Consider the following 22,590-nt stretch of genomic DNA (forward strand, 5'->3'; position numbering starts at 1 on the left):
CTGTGGTATCTGGCCCCTTTCAGTTTTATTTCCAACCGTTTACATTCTCTAAACCTCTACACCCATCATCCATATATTTCCACTAATTATTATCTGAACATAATTTATGCTGGTTTTCTTACCCTGTTTTAGTATGCCTTTGAATATTTCAACTTATGAATGCTTCAGTAATCATAAATAACATTAATAAAATTTGCCCAAGCTGCTCTGGACAATGGTTTTCTCTCCTTCCTCTGAACTTCAGCTGCCCTTCTAGTACTGCAGTCCACTTGATCATCATGTATAAAGGCTTGGTTAATTATTTATATGTAATTATATCCCCTTTTAGATTTAGAACTCTTGGAAGATGGAGATGTTACATAACTCTGCATATATATAAAACCATCGAGAGGCCCATCAAGGAGTAGAAAAATATCTCGCTCATGGAAGTTTCATCATAATTGATTTTTTAAAAAACTATAAGCTACGCTATCAGTCCTACCTATTTTTATCCTGTTGAATCGTTTGAATTCATTATCTTTTCTCCAGATTTGCTTTGCAAAGTACAGATCCCATTTATCCTGAACAGTTGAAGACTAGTGTTTTATTTATATTATTAACTAGCTTTACATGTCCCGAGAATTGTGGCAAGTGCTTTACACATATTCTGCCATTTAACCTTCCAATAACCCCATGAGGTAGGTACCCCTAGTAACTTCATTCTGCCTCTGTAAAAGTAGGTTCCAAATAGGCTCAGTTATTGTGATAAAGCCTTATAAGTAATCAGTAGAAGTCATAGGGTAAATCTCAACTCTGATTCTAACATTTTAGCCACCACTATATTCTAGTCATGGGTAATGCACATAGCTTTTCCAGCCCTGCACATCATGGTGATAAGTAATTATCACTAGCTAATTCCACAGACTCAAGAAATGTGTACAGGAACTATGATATACCTTAACAAATCCTACAAATATAATAACAAAGTATGTTATTCAGAAAAGAAATCATTATTTACCAAGAATCAGAATGTACTTGGTACTTTGCTAACACTATCTGATCTTTTCTTCCGAAAGGATTTTTTAGGGTTACTATCCCTATGGTCATTTTCTAGGTGAGAAACCTGAGAGTTAGAAAGGTCAAGAACACTTTTCAGGGTAGATCACACAACTAGTAAGTAGCAGATTGTGGATGTCAACCAATATGTTTGTCATAAAAAATTGTGTTTTTTAACTACTATACTACACTACCCTGTTAACCTCTGTTTATGTGCTTCTCAGTTTGTTTACTATCTCTTTATCATTGTGTCACCATGAAGAATATGAATATACTCAGAGTTCTGTTATGTAAATTTACTGGTTGGGTTCAGGATAACTGGTTTAAGTAGTCTGACTTTCTGTTTCCACTATTTGTAAAAACTGTCCAAGATACTATGATTTTATCCAATTTTAAAACATTTTATAAGTAAAAATATTATTAACATATTTTAATCGTATATTAAACATATGTGGTCAAGCACACGCCTTCCTGACACACCTATGTTGTTTAGAATGGGTAAGCAGCATATTTACATTGAACTAATTTCATACTTTTATCCATGTCTGTGTTGTAACTTATCCAGAATTCTCAGATTCTTTCCTGCAAAGTCTATATTCTATAATCTAGACAGAATTATGGGCCCAGGTGGAACACCTAAGATCATTACATTTTTGTCATATTCTTTCACATGTAATAGGTAAAACTAATAAAAAATGTACTAATGTAAGATAAGCCAGCTGCTTGTTTCAACACAGCAATTGAATGCTATCAATCAAGGTACTCCTTGCTGTTAAAAAAGAAAACTGGAAGTTTCTGTATGGAAGAAAGTAAGGCTTAGGATAAATTAAAGTAAAAAGCTTAATCTGTAAAAAGAAATATACTTCTAAAATTGGGGAAATGAACTAGGAAAAAAACTAGGAGCACTATTTGATAAGGCCTGTCTAGACATCGGTATCTTGACTGTGAATGTTGAATAATAAAACTGAAATGAATAACATTATGATAAGATCAGGTAAATTCATGAAAATATAAATCAGCAAGAGAGAACAAAAATGCTGTGGCACTTATTTTAAGGACTGAATACAAATATGGGCTGGATCTTTATGTGGCAGACTCTCTTCTCGGCTGACCACTTTGTAATGCCTACAATGAAAACCACTCTTCCTTTTCAGTCTAGTTTTATTGTGGATTTTAGAAACTACCTACGTTACTTTGTATTCTTAATAAAATTCAATTTTGTACTGTTACAAAGTACAACATGCGTATTATTAAAATTTAGAAAATTTAGGAATGTAAAAAGGACGGTAAATTTCACCAGGTAGCAGTTATTCTCAGAGTGAATCATGATTAATATTTTTATTTCTGGGACTTTAACCAAGATATTAAGTGTTCTCCATTCTAAAGAAAACTATAATGAAAAATTTCTTCTGTGTTTTTATGCTGATTGTTTCTGGTAAGCTTTTTGTTTACTTGTTTAGTTTTTAACATAGTCTATTAATGTATGTTAGATTATGATTGCAGAGATAAATATTAGGGGCATCAAAAGTCCTATTCAAAACTATAAAGCATGAGTGAATACTAATTTTCATCCCGTATAGGCTGTGTCTTCTACATTTACATGAGATTAAATAACCAGCTACATTGAAGCTGGAAGGTTTATACTCATTTTATCACAGCCTAGCCTTCTGGGGCTATGTGGTCACTTTGGGGAAAGTCAACATAGTTCAGGGCCCATGCATTTGGACAAGTGACATGAGGTGTTAAAAGGTGACACAGATTCCCAATGCCTCTTTTTCTATAAATTCTAAAATTGACCACAGGCATGTTTTTTTCTTAAAAGGATGTGCACATGCTTACTTGGGATTTTGCTTCCAACTCTATAGAAGCATCTATTTGCTAGTAATGGAAGAGATAGGGACCCAGGGTCTGTAAGCTTGCATCCATAGTGGAAAAGTGAATTGTTACTGGAAACCGTAGTTTTCAATTGGTATAGTGTCTGGTTTGCCTTGAGACATTAACTTTATCTTCACCAAAGTTTTTACAAACAACTTATTCATTATTTCTTCCCTCCACAAAATCAATGCTACTTAAAGTGTGATACTTGAATTATTAACACGGGCCCCACCTGGGAGCTTGTTAGAAATGCAGAATCTCGGGTAAGAAAGCATTGTGCTGGAAATTGAAGTTACACATAAATGTAATAAAATAAAATCATCTTTTTGATTCAGGGGCTTACAATTTGGTAGAGGTGTCAGGATTTTCACATGAAAAGACAAATAACAACTCAGCACTTGCAATATTAAGAGACATAGGGGTGAACCACGTCCTCATTGAGAGGACTGATTTTTCCAGGCTCCAAACTAAGAATTGAAATATTTTAGAAATGAACTTTTCATTCAGCAAAAATTTACTAAAATCTTCCATGCGTCAGATATTCTGCTAAGACAATGAGGGTATCAGACAGATCCAGTGTCTGCCCTTGCAATGGTTTCACTCAGTTGTTTTCTAATTTGTAATATGCCTAGCAAACTACTTTTTATAACACAAAGAACGGAACTGAATTTCCCTAGAAGTCAATTAACTCTTTGCATAATTGCTTACATAATAACTGTCTTTTGTTACTTTTCCAAGGTGACATGGAGAAAGAGGATATACCTTGAGACTTAGGGTTAAAGTAACTTTGTAACATGTGTTATGGATTTCTAATATGCATTCCCCTGACTATACCTTGATTCCCCAAATACTCACATATGACAGACCATTATAGTTACCTTCATGATAAATTTATTTAATCTTTTTTAGCTTTTTTGTCTTGGTTTCTGTAAACAAGCTTGGTATAAGATACCTGTCATCTAAAAAACTTTTAAATGCCTTATCTATTTACAAAAATCAGAGATGTCATGAAATATGATAAGAGAATTATTCCTGACATAAGTTAGACAGGACCCTTGAATTACTCATCTGTGAACTAATTTGAAGAATTCTTGCACAGGTAGATAGATCTGCCCCTCTCCTCCAAGAAAACAGAACCAGATGTCTTTTTTTCCAGCCTCACTCTCCTAGACTTGTATGTATAGAGCTATGAAGCCTACTTTTTCCTAAGCTTCAGATATTATCAAACTCCTAGCTGGAAAAGTAGGTCTCATGGGTTCATTTGCCCCTCCTATACAGATTATTCCCTAGGTAAGGAAAAAATAAACTCAGGGAGGAGATTTCCCTCACCATTTTAGGCATAGTGTTAATCTTCCTTCTTGTGGATAGGATTGTAGCCTTAGGTGTTTCAAATACGGTTTTACTGATTCAGCAACTTAGCAGAATAGATATAGTTAATGCATTGATTAATTTTAAAAACAAGCCAAAGTGATCAGACCTCTGAAATAACCCAATCCAAATGAGATCTAAAGCCTTCTTCTGCAGCTGACCTATTTATTCCAAGCTGCCTATCTTTGTAAGGCCTGAGGCGAGGAAGCCTGAGTAGCACGGGGCTTTACCTGGAATGTTAACAGAAGCCTTGCGATATTTCAGGCTGACTCTTTTTTTTTTTTTTTAAACATCTTTGTTGGAGTATAATTGTTTTACAATGTTGTGTTAGTTTCTGTTGTATAACAAAGTGAATCAGCTATATGTATACATATATCCCCATATCCCCTGCCTCTTGCATCTCACTCCCACCCTCCCTATCCCACCCCTCTAGGTGGTCACAATGCACGGAGCTGATCTCCCTGTGCTATGTGGCTGCTTCCTACTAGCTATCTAGTTTACATTTGGTAGTGTATATATGTCAATGCCGCTCTCTCACTTCGTCCCAGCTTACCCTTCTCCTCCCCGTGTCCTCAAGTCCATTCTCTACATCAAGCTGGCTCTTCTTGGGCCTCAGCAGGCCTCTACCTTTCATCACTAGAGGTTCCTTTTGCCTCTTCTCAGACAGAGCTGTAAGTCCCAATTTTCTAAAAAGATTTAATACCTTTCCTTCAGAAGACTTCATTATAATTATATTACATTTGTACCTCTACCTTTGAAGAACACATTTAATGAACCTAAGAAATGGAAATTGGGCACAATTTGTATTTTTATGTTATGAAGTTTGACTCATACTCTTTTTGCTAGAGTACTTTCATTGGAAAGATAAGCTTGAGCTCTTCTATTTATTTAAAATTATGGTTTCTAATTATCATGAAATATGGATTTTATTATTTTTATGTATCTTCGAAATGTCACAAAGTTATAATACAGTTTATTCTTGAACAACACAGGTTTGAACTGTGTGGGTCCACTTATAGTAGATTTTTTTCAATAGTGAAACTACAGTACTTCATGATCGATGGTTGGATCAAATTAACAGATACAGAGGACCGAACAGCCAGATTTTCCTGCACAGAGGGTTGGCACCCCTAACTCCCACGTTGTTCAAGGGTCAACTGTGTTTTGTTCTGGAGTTTTATTTAGTCTGTTTTCCAATGTAAGACTATATACAGTCTGCTCCTATGGATATCACTTCTGATTAATTTACTAATCTTTTCCTTAATTGTCTTTCTGTACTACCTCTAAATAATAGATTGTGTGATTTTCTCTTTGAGTGGGAAAAATTTACCTCATTTCTTTCTCTGATTGTCACAGATGTTTGTTTTTCCCAGTCACACCTACATGTACCAACTAGTTTTAAGAAAGAAAGAAAGGAAGAAAGCACATAAAAATATCCCTCTTAATATATTTTCTGATTGTATATTGTAATATCTTTCAATCCCCAAAGTTAAAGTTTTAATTGTAGCTTTGCTGTCCAATTAACCACATCTTGGAATTGTATTGTAAAGTGTTGTGTCAACTATATGCACAATTATACTGAAGGCAAGAAAAAGATAAAGGGATTAAAATACTTGTGAAAGACATTGAGTGCTAAATGACTAAAATAATCTTTATCAGAAAAATATAAGATCTATTGAAAAAACACTTGTTTTATGAATTCCCTCAGAAAGCACCCTGAAATGTAAAAATGCTTGTATTGATTATAAATGAAGACCCAGTAAAGATGTCATCTGGTTCCTATTTTTTAATTAATAATTTTTGAAATCAAAGAGATTTCATGGCATAAAAGTCAAATAGTTCTATAAAGCTCAAAATGAAAAAAGAGTAGTCACCTCATACATTCTACTCATCCCTGATCTCTGTTCACCAAGGATACAACACTTTTAACTCTTCTTTAAAAAAAAAAAAAAAATCTGAATATTTATAATATAACATGCTTAAATGGATATTTGATTTTTTTCAGATTAAGGTATTATTGACTAGCTTTCTACTGAAAGATGACTATTTTGCTTAAGTAGAAATCCCCTCCTTACCCCACCTACTACACACATTCTTTCTATATAATTATATTATTATTATTTAAATAAATATTCACTATGTTCATCATTTATTATCTTGTACACATTCTTCAGAGCTGAGCCATGTAGTACACTATAAACATTGCTTTTATATAATTTTTAAACTTTTAATTTCTTGTTGACATACTTTCTAAAGCCCTCTGTGTACTTTCTTCAACCTAAACTGATTGCATAAATGTTATCCTGGGACTTCCTTTCACTAGCCTGCTAGACAATCTCTTTGCCAAAGTTTGGGCAAAGTTTATTTTATAAGTTACTTTCTCTTTGGTGAAGGACACAAATCCTCCTGGATTGATGCTTCTGTGTAAGCCTCCTGATAAAAGATGCTTGGATGATACATTTTTGGTGGCCTAACATGTCTGAAAATATCTTTATTCTGTTCTCTTAATTGACAATTTATCTGTGCATACTAGAGACTGAAAATCATTATCTATTAGAATTTAGGCATTTCTTCACTGCTTTCTAAATTCCATTGTTACCACTGAAGGTTTTAATGCCATTGTGATTCCTAATCCTTTGTGTGTGATTTTTTAAATGTTTTATTGAAAAATAATCCATATGCCTTACATTTCACCCAATTAAATTATAAAATCCAGTTTTTTTTTTTTTTTTTTTTTTTTAGTATCTTCACAGAGCTATGCAACCGGCACCACAGTCAATTTTAGGATATTTTCATTATGCCTAAAAATAACCCTGGACCCATTAGCGATCACTCCCCGTTTCTTCCCAATCTCCACAGCACTAGGCAACCATCATTTTATTGATGTGCTTATTTGAGACAATTCATATAAAGGGAATCATACAATATGTGGTCTTCTATGCCTGGTTTCTTTTACTAGCTTAATGGTTTCAATGTTCACTGATGTTGTAGTTTATATCAGTACTGCATTCCTTTTTGTTGTCAAATAATATTCCATTGTGTGGCTATACCTCATTTTGCCTACCTATTCATTCCCTTAAGGATATTTAAGTTGTTTCCAGGTTTTTGGCATTTATGAATAATGTTGCTATGGACAACAATTACAAGTTTTTGTGTGTTCAAATTTCTTTTTGGTAAATAACTAAAAGTAGAATTGCTGGACCATGTGGTAACTTTTTATTTTACATTTTGAGGAACTGCCAAAATGTTTTCCAAAATGGCTGGATCTTTACATTTCCAGCAAGAGTGTAATGAGGGTTCCCATTTATCTACATCCTCACCAGTACTTAGTATTGTCTGTCATTGTGATTATAACCATCCTGATAAGTATGAAGTAGTATTGTCATTGTGTTTTTGATTTGCATTGGTCTAATGAATACAGATGTTGAATATTCATTCATGTGTTTAATGGACGTTTGTGTGGTTTCTTTGGAGAAATGTGGATTCACATTCTTTTCCTGTCTTTATATTGGGTTATTTGTGTATTTATTATTGAATTGTAAGAGTTATTCATAAGAATTATAAAAATCATAATATAAGGATTATTAGATATTTATCTGAATACAAATGTCTTACCAGATTTTATTTGGAAATATTTTATCTCATTCTATGGTCATTTCTTCATTTTCTTGATGGTATTCTTTGAAGCATAAACATTTTTAGTTTTCTTAAGTGGAATTTATCTTTTTTTTTTTTTCCTTTTTCACTTGGGTTTTGATGCTCTATCTAGCAAGGCTTTGCTTAACTCGGAGACTCAAATATTTACTTCTACATTTTCTTCTAAGAGTTTTATTATTTTAGCTCCTATTCTTAGATATAAAATCCATTTTCAGCTAAATTTTGCATGTGGCAGAAGGCAGGGATCCAACTTCGTTTCTTTGCATGTGAATTTCCAGTTGGACTAGAGTCATTTGTTGGAAAAAAATTCTTCCCCATTGAATTTTTTAATCTAAAATTAATTGAATGTAGATGTAAGAGTTTATTTCTGTAATTTCAGTTGTATTCCACTGACATATGTCTCTATCCTAAGGTAGTACCACCTGTCTTGATTATTGTAGCTTTTTAGTAAGTTTTGAAATGGGAAAATGTGAGTTCTCCAAAATGTTCTTCACTTTAAGATTTTTTTTTCTGGCTATTCCAGGTCCCTTGCATTTTCATATGAATTTTACATCATCTTGTCAATATGCAGAAGACAGCGTAGATTTTCCTATGGATTTCATTGAATCTGCAGATCAATTTGGAAAGTATTAACATCCTAACAACATTAAGTCTTCTAATCTGTGAATATGGGATTCCTTTGCATTTAGTTAGATCTTCTTTAATTTATTTCAATGATACTTTGTATTTTTCAGTGTATAGGTCTTGTACTTCTTTTGTTTAATTTGTTCCTAAATATTTTATTCTTTTATTGTGCAGTTTTTAGATGGAATTGTTCTTAGTTACACTTTCAGGTAGTTCATTGCTAGTGTATAGAAATACAATTGATATGTATATTTTTTTTCTTTTATCCTGCAAACTTGCTGAACTCATTTATTAGTTCTAATAGGTGTTTTTAATGTGTATTTTTTAGGATTTGCCATATACAAGACCATGTCATCTGTAACTAGACATAGTTTTATTTCTTTCTTTCCAATCTGGATAACTTTTATTTCTTTTTCTTGCTAATTGCCCTGGTCAGTGAAACGATGAACAGAAGTGACAATAGTAAGCATCCTTTTCATTTTCCTAATAGTAGCAAAACGTTCAGTCTTTTGTCCTTATATGATGATAGCTGTGTTTTTTCAAAAATGGTCTTTATCAGCCCTCCTCCAAGGGCTTCCTTGTTGTACAACTTGAGTTCCACTCATATCAAAGTTTGCTTTAATAATGCCCACTGGAGTGGTGCAATGAACAGTCTATGTGTTTGGAATGCAGCATCCCTGATCATGATTTGTCTCATCTCCTTCAACCCTTGGCTTAAATTTTACTTCCTTAGTACCCTAAAGGCCAATCAGTCATCATGCACTTATTGCTTCTTTGCTTTTAAATTTTTGTTGATTACCTTTGTCTTTTCTAGTCTCTTCTCCTATTCTCTTTATTCTTGTGTGTTTGAGCCTTTCTTATCACTTTTTCTAAGGGTATGGAAAAATGGAGAGGTGAATTGGTGTATTTAATTGCCATGCTTAACATAGCTAGTGAGCACCTTTTGACCTAATATGTCAGGCACTGTGTTGAATTTGTCTTTGTTCATTCTCATTTCATTGAATATATAGACACCTTCCCAAGGTTATTGTTGCCTCCTATGGTCTGGGACTAATATGCAGATTTAAGAGAATGATATTCATCCTTTGAAGGGAAAAAAATGACTTTTATCTTTACTTTCCAATAAATTTAGTCACAAGTACCTGTTGCCTACTAAATATGCAGAGACTGCTGGAAGTTATGAGCTCCCTCTACAAAAGAGGTGTCTTTATTCACAGTGCCTCACCTCCTCTAACCCAATTGCTACTGCCACCTCCATCCTATTATGTTTATCTTATATAAGCTATGCAATATACTTATATAATTTATATGTATATAATCCTTTTTTAACTCTACATTTATTTTCTTACCCATCTACCTCTAGGCATGAAAAACTCCCTAACTAGATGTATGCAATTTCTACTTGGTAATTGTTTCTCTCACAACCTTGTGGTAAATTTGGTTAATTTTTTTTTTCCTCAAGCATCGTTTCTCTGTGGTTGTGACTACATAAATTGAACAAGGCAAAGACCTGATTTTTTTTATCTTACTATTAATAATTCTAGCATATCATTCTTACTGCAAAATCAAATACAAGACACTGAAACAAGATGTGTAATACCACAGCATACCTTGGCTTTACCCGTCCAATACACCTAGCACTCTCTCCTTTATCTCTCCATATACCAGTCAGTATCTCAGTATTGCTAATAATACTCTACAAGTTATAGAGCATGTTTGCACTCATTATGTCTTTTAATATTCTTAAAAACTTATTAAGACATATGCTAGGTTGGAGGCTAAGGCCCAGAAAGGTTAAGAAACTAGTCCACAGTTATATGTCTGGTAAGAAATACTACAGATACATCTGTCTTCTACCTTAAAGGCTAGAGCACATTTCAAGATACCATATGTGCCTGGTCTATCCTTCTATATAAATAAAAGATGGAAGTGAAAATCACGAGATTCCTTTGGTAGAGATGTGTTGAAGATTATAATGAGAATAACATAACTGCCAACCTATAATGGGCATTTACAGTGTGTCAGACATTAAGCTAAGTGCTTCTATTGAATTACCGTGTTTAAACCTCACACCATCCCTATGAAGTCAATAATGTCATTATCCTCTAATATGAGCTGAGAAGAGAACCCCACAGGAGCATGTGTTACTTTGTTCTATCTTCTCATATCCTCTTATAGATAAAACTGAGGTAAACATTTTTCTTAAACAATATTCCCACTAATAACTAATACCTGAAGATGATAGGTTTATTATTTAGCAAATTTTGTCAATGGATATTGAATCCAAGTCTTTCTTTTCATAACATAAAATAAATGAATTTCTTATTTGATTGTGCCTTGATAACTAGATTTTAATTTTCCAAGTAATGAAAACTGTTTCAAAGTTTTACATATTTGAATTTTAGAACTCTGAATGCCATTACAATAAAGTTTCTTAAGAAATCAGAGCGTAAAGTGGCTAAATTGCTAGAAATGATTTTACTTGGGGACCCAAAATAAGCAGTTTTCCATCCAGTTTTAGCAAACGAGTTGGTATTATCAGGATTCTTTCTCAGAGTAAACTTGCAACTTGCTATATCTGTAGCCTAAAATGGGAAAAATCTCTTAGCACTGGTGTAGTACACTCTCAGGTCAGGACCTAGAGTCTCTGACTGGGTAGCCACTTCCTAGAAACAACTCTGCGGTATAGAAGGAAGAGTAAAAATGTTTTTAAACAGATAGCGGTATTTATCATACAAACTAAATGTGTTTCAGCATGTAATTGTAATTAAATTACTAACCATCCATGTCCATAAAATGGAATAATGTACACCTATCAAAAGGGATGGGGATATCCATGCGTTGAGTGTGCATGCACCTCCCCCCACACACGTGTATTATTTTTATTTATTTATTTATTTATTTATTTATTTATTTATTTATTTATTTATTTACGGTACTCGGGCCTCTCACTGTTGTGGCCTCTCCCGTTGCGGAGAACAGGCTCTGGACGCGCAGGCTTAGTGGCCATGGCTCACGGGCCCAGCCACTCCGTGGCATGTGGGATCCTCCTGGGGTGGGGCACGAACCCGTATCCCCTGCATCGGCAGGCGGACCCTCAACCACTGCGCCACCAGGGAAGCCCCGTGTATTATTTTTAAAAGTATACAATCTGTTTTAAACACTAGGCTCAGTCCACAGAATATTTTCTCAAAGCACCTAATTGGCCTACAGTTTCTACCTTGTAATAGCACATCTAAATTATAGAGAATTTTTATTTTTCTTTTGGAAAGACTAGTAAATCTTTACGAGACATTATTATGCAAATTGAAAGATATGACGTGACATGTTTGCCCTATTTAAAAAAAACTTAAAGAATTGACTCTGTTGGATTTGGAGTAGATGTTTTTTCTTAAATTTTTACATAAAAATATTTTTCTTTAAAAATAGAAACAGTTTTATTTATTTCATTCTTTCTCATTTGTATGCCTTAAACTTTTTTGTTTTGTTTTTTTGGTCACCTTAGTGCCTTGGCTAGGACCTCCAGTACATTATTGAATATAAGTGGTAAGAGCAGTTATCCTCTTCCTTTTATGACTTGTTCCTGATATTGGGGCAAAGTAATACCATCAGGTTAAAGAAATTCCCCTCTGTTACTATACTGCCAAGTGTATTTGTGGGTTTTTTAAAAAAAATCATGAATAGGTACTGTTTTTTGTTAAATGCTTTAGGAATCTGTTGAAATGATCATATGTTTTTTCTCTCTTAGTCTACTGATATGGTGACCTGCATTAATTGATTTTCAAATGCTAAACCTGCCGTGATAAACCTCACTTAGTTATGATATATTATCCTTTCATATATTCCTACATTTGGATTGTTAGGAATTTTTCATCAACGTTTGTAAGGAATATTGCTCTGTAGTTTTCTTTTCTTGAATGTGTTCGTATGATTTTGGAATTAGGGTAATTCTGGCTTCATAAAATTAGTTAGAAAATATTTTCTTCCTTTTTCTTTCCTAGACATGTTTGTATAGGATTGGTGCTATTTCTTCTCTAAATGTTTGGTAGCATATCCAGTGAAGCCATCTGGGTCTAGTGTTTTATTTGTGGGAAGATTTTTAGTTTTAAATTCAATTTCTTTAGTAGATATAGGAATTATCCGTGAGCTTTGGCAGTTTGTGTTTTTCAAGGAACTTGTCTATTTCATCTATGTTGTCAAATTTATTTATTTATTTTTAAAAACTTATTTATTTATTTGGCTGTGTTGGGTCTTCATTGCTTCATGGGCTTTCTCTAGTTGTGGGGAGTGGGTGCTACTCTTCGTTGTGGTGCACAGACTTCTCATTGCGGTGACTTCTCTTGTTGTGGAGCATGGGCTCTAGGTATGTGGGCTTCAGTAGTTGAAGCACGAGGGCTCAGTAGTTGTGGCTCACGGACTCTAGAGCACAGCTTCAGTAGTTGTGGCACACTGGCTTAGCTGCTCTATGACATGTGGGATCTTCCCGGACCAGGGCTCAAACCCGTGTCCCCTGCATTGACAGGCAGATTCTTAACCACTGCACCACCAAGAAAGTTCCTATGTTGTCAAATTTAAAGGCAAAGATTTGTTTGAAGTTTTCTCTATCTTTTTAAAACTGTGAGATCTGTACTAGTGATATACTCTCTTTCCTTGCTGATACTTGTAATTTGTGTCTTTTTTTGACTTTAAGAAGGTCCTGGGATATAAGATCAATATATAAAAAATCAATTGTATTTCTAAATGCTAAAGATGTACAATTGGAAATGTAAATAATACCACTTATAATAAACCAAAACTATAAAACACTTAGGTATTAATTGAATAATATATATAAATGCAACTATAAAACACTTAGGTATTAATTGAATAATATATATAAATGCAAGATCTATATGCTGGAAACTCATGGGGAAAAATAAGCCTCCTAGAGCCCCAAGTAAATATACATATATTACATTGTATTTGTGGATCGGAAGACCATAGTATTAAGATGTCAGTCTTCCCCAATCTATAAATTCAATATAAGTCCAAATAAAATCCTAGCATAATTGCATAAAAACTGACAACTGATTCTAAAATTTATATGGAAATGTAAAGGACCTGGAATATCTAAAGCGGTACTGAAAAACAAAAATAAAGTATGAGGATTCATGCTACCAGATTTCAAGTTTACTATGTCAAAACAGTGTGATATTGGAGAGAGGTAAACGTGTAAATTAGTGAAACATAGGAGTACAGAAATACATCCACAAATAAATAGTGAAATATGTATTTTTTTAAGTGCAAAGATAATTTAATGAAGAAAGGTTAGTCTTCTCAACAAACGGTGCAGGCACAGTTCAACATTTAATGCAAAAAAACCCCATAAAAACCTTGATTCATATATTATACTATATATAAAAACTAACTCAAAATGGACCAAAAATCTAAAACTATAAAATTTCTAGAAGAAAACAAAGGAGAGATTGACTTAGGTAAGGATTTGACACTAAAAGCATGATTCAAAAAGAAAATATTGAGAAATTAGACTTATCAAAATTAAGGAATATTTTCTTTGCAAATTTATTATTTGAAAACACTAATACAATGAAAAAAGAAGCTACAGACCAGGAGGATATATTTATAAGTCAAATATCTCATAATGGACTTGTATCTAATATATATATATATATATATACATGCACACACACACATATATAAAATAAAAAATGGGCAAAAGATTGAACAAACACTTTACCAAAGATATATGATTGGCAAATAAGAACATGAAAATACGTTTAATATCATTAGTCATTAGGAAATGCAAATTAAAACCACAATTAGGTACTATTGCATACCTGTTAAGAGTGGTTAAAGAAATTAAAATAAAAACCTGATAATAAGTTCTGGGCAGAAGGCCAAGTAGCTGGAAGATTTATATATTTATGGTGGGAATGAAAAGCAGAACAGCCACTTTGAAAAGTATTTTGATAGTTTCTTATAAAGTGAAACGTCTTTTTACTATATAAGCCAGCAATCCCAAATTTACCAAATGAAGTGATAACCTATATTTACACAAAAATTGTATGTGAATGTTATAGCAACTTTACTCTTAATAAACCAAAACAAGAAACAATTCAAATGTCCATCATGTGTGAAATGGATAAACAAAACTAAGGTACATTCATACAATGGAATACTATTCAGCAATGCAGAAGAGAGAACTACTGATAAAGTAACATGGATGAATCTCAAATATGTTATGTTCAGTAAAGATGCTACAGACTGGATGATTCCATTTGTATGACATGCTGGAAAAGGCAAAACTATTGAGACAGAAAACAGATCAGTGATGGCCAAAATCTGGCAGTGGGGAAATGAGCTGATTGCAGAAGGACATAGAAAAATATTTTAGGATGATGGTCCTGTTCTATATTTTAATAATGGTATTGGTTACAAAACTCTATGCATTTTTCAAAACTTACATATCTGTACACTAAAAAGAATCAGTTTTACTGAGTGTAAATTATACCATAACAAAAATGGAACAAAAAATTAGGAAAAAATAATTGCCTTAATGTTATAGCTTTCTATATGGGAACACACTGAAAATTTGAGGCTAGGACTGTGGTTTTACACTAAGGGAAGAATTCTGAAGAAATCCACCTTAGCAGTCATAATGAATGATATGACACAAATTATCACCATTCTAAATATGTCAGGCGGACGTCCTGATGACAAGAGGGACTGTCTGGTATGATAAGTAGCTGCATCAGCTTATCAATTTCCAAGTACAAAGAGTGAGTGAAATATGTTATTTTTATAAATGTACTACATGGAGAAAGATATTTTTCTTATTACCGTGATTATCATTGTTGGTTAAAAGGCATTTTTGTATAACCTAAATTCAAGAAGAAACTTGATTACTAAAATTGCGAATGAAATTTGATCCTATTTTGTAAAATAATGCCTCACATAACTTATGTCTGGAAAAGTGCCTATACTTTTTGTATCTCCAAAGAGTTTATAAAAGTTCTAATTTTCTCTCAGGGGGGAACATATAACCTAGAAGCACATGAATATGGCACAGCTGTGTTCTTACTATCCCACCAAGTCCAATACCGGATCAATGTGAATTGTTCAATTTTAGGTCACGAAGGCAGCCAGCATAATGTTATTGATGATCTGATGGCTACACATACAGTATTGGAAGCAGTGGTTCTCTGGCTTAGAGATATTTACATAAACAAAACGAATGAGGGAAGAAACCTCCTAAAAGTAATAACTTGCAATTGCTGGAATCTGGTTACCAGCTTGTAACCATTCTTTACTGATCTGCTTTTACTCTGAGGCAGGTTAGCAAAATTTATTTGTATGTGTTTCCAAAACCATAAACCTGCATACATTTGTGGAAATGTGTTAAAAAGCAGAACAATCTCTAAAGACTATGCAGACTAGCATAAGTATTTGGTGAAAATTACATGCCTGGATTGTTGATTGGTCTATGCTTATGTAGCAAAATTAGATGTGGATATACATTGTTTCAGTGAGTACTATTCATATTTTATAGAAACCCAATTAGGCAGTATAGAAAAATCTTTGTTTCCTATGGTTAGTGTTTCTCTGTTTGTTGGGGGCTTTTCATTCAGGTAACGATTTCAGGAGAATTTACCAAAAAAAGTATCTTCTCCAGAAGATGTCAAAAGATACAGAAGTGATTTAGGTGCAAAACTAGAACTATTTTATGTAACACCCAAAAATAAAAGAGCAAAAGAGAAAAATATTTCTATTGTAAAATGAAACATAGTTCCAAATCACTTGAAGAATATGGAAATTATGACAAGAAGGCTTGATGACAGGTATTCTGTTGTACTGAATGGATGATTATGCTTAAATGGTAAAATGATAATAAAGATAATAATTAAAAGAGTTACTATGAGGCAGGCAGTATTTTAAGAACTTTGCATGACTTAGCTCATTTAAGCCTCACAATACCCTATGAGGTAGTTTCTATTATTTTTCCCATTTTAGAGATAAGCTCTCTATACCTGTTTATTCTTAAGTCATTTGCCCATTACCATGGTATTATGTAACAACCCTGGTACCTCGGGGGTTTAATGCAACAAAAATCCAAATTTTCACTCACATCACAATCCAGTTGGGTCATCAGTAGATGCTTCCTGTATGTGCTATTTTAGGCTCCCTCCGTTTTGGGTCTCTGCCGTCCCAGGGTTCTCCCAGTTGTCTGCTGGATTCCCTGCATCCAAAGGGCGGACAAGTCAAGAGACAATAGAGGATTGTCAGAATCCTTTAGGGGCCAGGTTAGGAAGTGGCACAAACTAATTTTACATATATTTCATCATCTAGAAGCCACATTCACATAGCCTGAAATTAGCTAAACCAAGGTTGGAGCTTAGGTACTCTGGCTCCAGAGTCCAAAGCTGTGTATATGGCATCACACTCAGAAAAAAGAAAAAGAGTGGTAAAAAAGATATGAGATTTAGTATGAATTAATTTTCTGTCCTTTTAGAATTCCTCCTACTGTTTGTTAGTAATAAAAATTCAGAAATCTAGTTCTTGAATCTATTTCTAAGTTAAAGATCAACTTAGAAGCTTAGATACCTCAAAGCTACCTACTACTTGTAAACTGTTAACTTGTGTTTTATACAGAAAATATACTCAAACTTTGATAATATTCTCCTATACAACTTTGAAAAGAACACAAAAATATTTCTTAAAATCACAGAATATAGTGGGTCTGTGTTGGGGAGCCTTCATCAATTGCATTAGATTTAATTTCTGAAATAGTAGCTCCTCTTCTTTAATTAAAAAGATACTTTTCTTTTATGATAATGCTGAAGAATACAGATAAGATACCATGTTTCCATATTTGCATTCTGATTTGCATATTTCATCCCCTTAGATACTAGTGATCTTCCTACTTCAGTGTAAGATTCAAACCATTGATAATGTTGCATGAGCCAATGACTATGCTTCATTTAAAGCAGTTTATGAAGATTGATGAGTCGAGCACAAAATTTCTGTTCTGCTCAAATAATCTTTCTGACAAAATTAATCTGATGCACTTTTAATTATGTACATAATCATTATAGTGTTGCACATAATTAAGCATAAATGGTATGCAGTTCAAATGCATAACATTACAGTAATTAGTATTGCTTTCATAGAGCCAGGCCAAATTTTAAATTTTAGCTTTTTTTTTCTTTTTTTTTTTTTTTTTTTGCAGTACACGGGCCTCTCACTGTTGTGGCCTCTCCCATTGCAGAGCACAGGCTCTGGATGCGCAGGCTCAGCGGCCATGGCTCACGGGCCCAGCCGCTCCGCGGCATGTGGGATCTTCCCGGACCGGGGCACGAACCCACGTCCCCTGCATCGGCAGGTGGACTCTCAACCACTGCGCCACCAGGGAAGCCCTAAATTTTAGCTTTTCATGTTGGTAGCTCCTCACAGTTCTTTATGATCTGTTAGAAGAATACATATTTACCGTTTCATCTGATATCATATACTGTTTAATTGTCTCCATATCACCTCTCTATACATACACAAATTCTCATGCAGGATAAATTCAGTAAACCAAAAGCTAAGTTGCCCTTGTCTCTTTTGCTATTTTCAGCCACCAGACTCCCACCTAATATGCAAAATCATGTGTGAGGTCTGATCTTTCATAACCATTTTTATCCATTTTCTCTTATTTCTCCTCTTTTCTCGCCGTCACTACCATGATGTTGGTAACCTTTTAGCATGCCTTGTAATCTTCATACTCCAGGGGTTTCAAGATTGGAGAAAGCAGAAAGATGGAACCAGTAGTCTATGGATTTTCTACTTCAGACTGAGACAGGGCAAAGAAAGAGATGGGCTATAGGGATTATGTGGAAAACAATGCATTTAAAGCAGTGAATTAATATGCCTGTCCTAAGGTACAGACTAATAAATTAGGTAATACCCTACCTTCATGCTCTGTATCCTATAAGATATTGGTCTTTTCTATGAGAAACTGTTCCTCTTTCTGTCCGAACTCCTTCCTACATTTCTCTCTGTCCCCTCTGCACCGCTGAAACCATTTTTAAAGGTCTTAATTGATCCTATTAGGAAACCCAGTGCAGTCTTTAGGCTTCATCCAAGTATATTTCTCAGTTTTTAATATTTATTGCCCTGCTTACTTCCATGGACTGTTATTCTTCCTTAGGTTTTGTGAAGCTTTCTATGTTCCTCGTCTATATATTTAGTTATTTCTCAGTTTTCTTGTTTTTAAAAAAACATCTTTATTGGAGTATAATTGCTCTGAAATGGTGTGTTAGTTTCCGCTTTATAACAAAGTGAATCAGCCATACATATACATATATCACCATATCTCCTTCCTCTTGCATCTCCCTCCCACCCCTCTGGGTGGTCACAAAGCACTGAGCTGATCTCCCTGTGCTATCTGGCTGCTTCCCACTAGCTATCGATTTTACATTTGGTGTGTATATATGTCCATGCCACTCTCTCACTTCGTCCGAGCTTCCCCTTCCCCTTCCCTGTGTCCTCAGGTCCATTCTCTACATCTGTGTCTTTATTCCTGTCCTGCCCCTAGGTTCTTCAGAACCTTCTTTTTTTAGATTCCATATATATGTGTTAGCATACAGTATTTGTTTTTCTCTTTCTGACTTACTTCACCCTGTATGACAGACTCTAGGTCCATCCACCTCACTACAAATAACTCAATTTCGTTTCTTTTTATGGCTGAGTAATATTCCATTGTATATATGTGCCACATCTTCTTTAGCCATTCATCTGTCAGTGGACGCTTAGGTTGCTTCCATGTCCTGGCTATTGTAAATAGAGCTGCAGTGAACATTGTGGTACGTGACTCTTTTTGTCTGTTTTCTTTATTAACACCTTTTCTTCTGCTTGCCTTTCACATATAAAAGTTCTCTAGGTTTGATTTATATCATAAATATTCTTTTTTGAGGGATGATTATTTTCTCTTTGGACTTCAAGGACCAATTATGTGTTTTTGACTTCCAAATCTCCACCTCTAGTCCAGACTTTTCTTCTTAGGTAGGCTCAAATTCTCAACTCCCTCCTAGCCATTTTCTTGTCAACGTTTTAAACTAAACCGTCAAAAGCAAACTTAGTATTTCCCTCTAAACCTCCAGTCCTTCTGTTATTCTTAATTCATTTTATTGGTACTGTTAACGCAGTGTTACTATGCTTTCACCAAGTTTCTGGCCATCCACTCATCTAAATATTCATAGTCCTAACCTTTTAGATAGCTTTTCTTTCTTTACTGTCTTTTACTCATTTTTCTCCTTGTTATTAGGCACTTTCAAACAATACACGTCAGAGTATATCACTTCTGTCCTCCTTAACTAGCAATGATTCCCATTATTGACACAGAAAATTCTACTTAATCTAAGAATTAATCTACTTCTGTCTGGCCCCAAATAATAATTCCAGTCCCATTTCCTACCACATCAAACACTATGTTTTAGCCACACAGGGTTATTTACCATTGTCTTTACCTCTTACATGCTGTCATTTTTTAAAAATTTATTTTCTCATATTGTCTACTTTATCTGGAATGCATGCTCATAAATTCTGTCTACTGAGCTCATCTTTTAAATTTTACTTTAAATTTAACTTCTTTAACAACCTTTTTTTCCAGATACCTACCTCTATTTCCAGTCTCTGGATGAATTCTTCTCTTTCCAGCTAATGTCACATGTATTTTTATTTAGTATATGTGTTGTTCTGCTATGAATTATAGCTGTTGTTTACATTGTTGCACTTCTCATCTAACCCCACTTGCTTCCACACTCATGTTGTAATTCATTAATCTGTCTAAAGCAATTTTGCATCTGTGGAAGCCCAGCAGAGTCCTTAGCATTGACTAGGTGCTCAATCAGTGTTGAACTAAAAGAAGCATATAGAGTAAAGGCAATTTTGGACTGATTCCACCATAATCAAACAAGATTTGACAACTCAATTACCTAACTTAAAGATGTAAATGAACTATCTTTAGGACCTAGTTTAATTTAATGGACTAGAAATGACACCTGAGAGTATTAATTGTCATCCTAGAATTAAGCTGTTTTACTGATTTATTAGTTCATTCATCCTATAAAAATTATAAAAAACACTTCTTGTATCTACAGCACACTACTAAGCTTAGAATGACAAAGCAAATAAAAAAAATACACCACGGTTTCAACCGTCACCAGATTGTACAGTGGGAAGTAGAGGCATTTTTGAAAACATAGGCTTTGTTTGCAGTCAGCCTGACCTTGATTTGAAGTTTTGAATACCATCTTCATCGTATATTTACCATATAATCTTAAAGTAGTTATCAACCATAAGTTTCCTCATCTGAAAACTATAAATTACAATGATATCTACATTTTTGACTGGTATGGGGTTTCAAAGAAATTGCACATTTCAAAAACTTCATATATATGCATGTATCTACACATATATATATATATATATATATATATATTTTAGGTTTATAATTTATAGCTGTAGATACTGGTGGGGGAAACCAAAATGTAAATAACTACCATATGAAACAAAAATGTTATAACTTCTAAAGATCCATTTATTCTATATTTTTATTAATAATGTAGTTTTACAGACCAAATGACTGGTCTTTGCACATTATATAAATGTTAATATTTATAACAGCATATAATTGGCATTGACCCCAATTCCAAACCTACAAATCAGATGTGTTGATTTGTATAGTGGCTTAATTTATATCAAGGAAGCAGAAATTGTTCCAGGTATCTCAAAGAGAAATAAATTTTAATATAAAGTGTCAATTGTAATAGAATAGTGGAAATTAGAAGTCAAAGAGGGCACACCTAGCTTTCAGCTTATGGAACTGCAGTTATGTTCCAGTTAGAGGGGAAGCTATGATAACTGATGAGTTTACTAGTAGCATATTGATAGGCAAGAGAAAAAGACCAGGTTTTTATCCTGGGGCACTTCAGCCTTAAGAGGTTGACAAGAAAATGTGGAACTGTACAAAGGAGGCTGTGAAATAGGAGGAAAACCAGAAGTCCTGAGCCCTGGAAGCAAAGTGATGAAGGTACATCAGGGAAAACTAGTTAACAGTGTCAAGTGCTGCTGATAGGTCAAGTAAGATGAGGACTGAGAAAAGGCCATCACACTTATTAGCCTCAAGGTCATTGGAAACCTGTATCTGAGCAGTTTCTGGAGCAATGGAGATAAAACCTTTATGGAGTGGGCTTAAGATAGAAACAGAGGGGAAGAAAGAGACAGTGAGTATGGATTATTTTGTAAGTTTTGTTATAAAGAGGAACAAAGATACTGGGCAATGGTGACTCCTACAGGATGTGAGATCAAGGTTTTTTGTTTTTAATGTGGGGAAAAGTAGTACAAGGGTCAGAAAACATTCTGTAAAGGGCTATAATAGATATTTTAGGTTTGGGGGGGCCAACTAGTCAACTAAGGCAACTAGTTGGGTTGTGTTTGTAGTGTAAAAACGGCCATAGGCAATATGTAAACAAATGGCTATTGACTGGGTTCCCATGAAACTCAATTGACAAAAAGGGATGGAGGCTTTAGTTTGATCTAATATAAACTTTTAAAGATGATTATGAGAGGAAGCAGAGAAAAACTGAAGTGATATCCTTGAATAGGTGAAAGGGGATGGGATTTGTGCACAGGAGTTGTGGCTGGAGCTTTAATTATGAGTTAAACCAAGTTTGAAATGCAAGAAAAACAAGAATAGGCAGAGGTGGGTAAAATGTGAAGCATAAATCTGTGGAAAATTTCTTTCAATAGCTTCAATTTTCTCAGGGAAGTAGGAAGCAAGATCATCATATGTGGGTGACCATTATGAAGGAGATTTAAAGTTTTAAGAAGAGAAGATACATAAAATACTGATAGTTTCATGAAAGAGTTTAAAAGCAATTGGGCTAAGAAAATACTAGAGATAATTAATTTTTTAGTAAAATACCAAATTTTCAGTTTGGAGTATTCTAGCTGTCCTTTTCCACACTGGACTTTAATATATCTTTATTAAAA

The 22,590-nt window shown here is 34.1% G+C and overlaps 1 protein-coding gene across 1 annotated transcript in view; it reads left to right on the forward strand.

Annotated features, from left to right (window-relative positions):
* Positions 1-22,590, forward strand: part of LRP1B (LDL receptor related protein 1B) — a 1,467,083-nt gene that overhangs the window by 483,410 nt on the left and 961,083 nt on the right. The window lies entirely within an intron of this gene.

Source organism: Aethalodelphis obliquidens, unplaced genomic scaffold, assembly GCF_003676395.1.
Source record: "Aethalodelphis obliquidens isolate GAN/ISIS:26980383/991018 unplaced genomic scaffold, ASM367639v1 scaffold2, whole genome shotgun sequence".
NCBI classification, from domain to species: domain Eukaryota; kingdom Metazoa; phylum Chordata; class Mammalia; order Artiodactyla; family Delphinidae; genus Aethalodelphis; species Aethalodelphis obliquidens.